The sequence below is a fragment of the Alosa alosa genome, chromosome 3, assembly GCF_017589495.1.
Source record: "Alosa alosa isolate M-15738 ecotype Scorff River chromosome 3, AALO_Geno_1.1, whole genome shotgun sequence".
Taxonomy (NCBI): domain Eukaryota; kingdom Metazoa; phylum Chordata; class Actinopteri; order Clupeiformes; family Clupeidae; genus Alosa; species Alosa alosa.
The window spans coordinates 15,776,980-15,778,754 of record NC_063191.1 but is presented as its reverse complement, the minus strand read 5'-3'; positions in this window follow the sequence as shown (position 1 = coordinate 15,778,754).

The following is a 1,775-nucleotide window of genomic DNA, read 5'->3' as shown; positions in this document are numbered from 1 at the left end:
CTATAATGACAGCTCAATACTGCTGCAAAGGACACTGGCATTACCTGCAGTGGGATGGCTATTGATTTCAGACACAAAGAGAGAGAGAGAGAGACAGAGAGAGAGAGAGAAAGAGCAAGAGAGAGAAAGAGAGAGAGAGAGAAGGAAAGAGAGGAACAAAGGAAGACTTACATAACTGACCTGCATTTTAAGCTGAGCCACACTCCTCTCAACTCAGACCTTTGAGACACACATACACACACATACTCACACACACACACACACATAGAAAGAAATACAAAAACAGGCAAGGAGAGAGAGAACGAGAGAGAGTGAGAGAGTATGTTTTTAAAACTCCACCAACTCTGTTCTTTTCTTTAAATGTTTTCATCCAGCGTGCTCTTTTCACTCACCTAGTTACAGGCGTTTATTGTGAAGACCTTGACCTCACCTGCTGTTCCATTGGCAGCCATTTTACCCGAGCATGGTCCCTGCACACCAATGAGATGGAATGACCCGACTCACCTTGATATTTGTGGTAATGGACATCACGGGTACTCTATGTGTGAAACTGGCAAAATTGAGATCACAGGTCAACAAAAAAACAGAGAATGACTCACAGACAACAAGCACAATGCATCACAAACTCAGGCAAGCCTGAGTTCATGGTCACTTCCAAAATGGCAGACACAGATCAATTGATTTTACACTCTAATGGCCCTAATTTGAATGATAGGCAATGAGCAAAATTATTAAAGGAGTTAAAGTTTCTCATGCATGCGTGTGGGAGTATCGAACTGATCCACCAATGCTTCATCCTAAGATCTTGTTCATGGTATTAAACTAGCAAATAGATTGTGCCTCGTTATTAAATTAGCTCTAGACTTTGCACTTTGCCCGTCTTTGACATTAAGGCCATGTCTACATCAAAAAGACAGACATTGGTTTAGCATCTTACCTCTCCCCAGCTCTCCCCAGTGGGGGTACAGGAAGAAAAAGTGTGGGTGGGCAAAAACTTCGATCTGAGGGGGGTTTGTGTATAGGGCCCTACATCACCAGTTTGTAGCGTTTTACACTTAAACACAGTTACTATACACCCTCAGGAAAGTCTTCTCTGAGGACTAAATATAGGTTCTGCAGAGAGGACTTCACAAGCACATATGGTTGTGTTTACGGTTCTTTGTAGCTAACCTACCCGGCTACTTCTCGAAAAAAAAAAAAAAAAAAAAACACATAAAGCATCGTCATTGGTCACATCTTCATCACCCTCACCATTCTTAAAAGGCGCTTTATTGCACCATTTTGTTTTCCAGAGCATCTGTATCATCCGCTTCTCCACCATGCCGGTGTCCACACAAAAACCCACCCAGTAATGTTTCTGGGGGCCTGACCCTGCGCGCTGTGTGTTCGCCCAGGCAATCAGGTGCGCGCAGCAGAGGCGGCAGTGGCAGAGGCGGCAGCGGTCCACACAACAGAGGCTCCAACTGGACTGGCCTTTCATTAATTCAGGCTATGCTGCCATGGAAACTACTCTTCTTCATTTCTCGGGGACTGGACTTGATCTATTTATCTGCCCAGGAGATGAAATGCCCCTCGAAAGACACTTCCACCCGCTCATTGCCACACACGTACAGTAGAAGGCATGCTTCACTCCCACTCATGTACATAGATACGGCCGAGCACCCTGAAATATCCCCCCATACGAATTCTCTTGACATCTGGTTTTTACAGAAAAGATTAATGAATATCTCATTTTTATGAACTCTAGAAAGGCTAGATGTCTAAGGAACACAGAG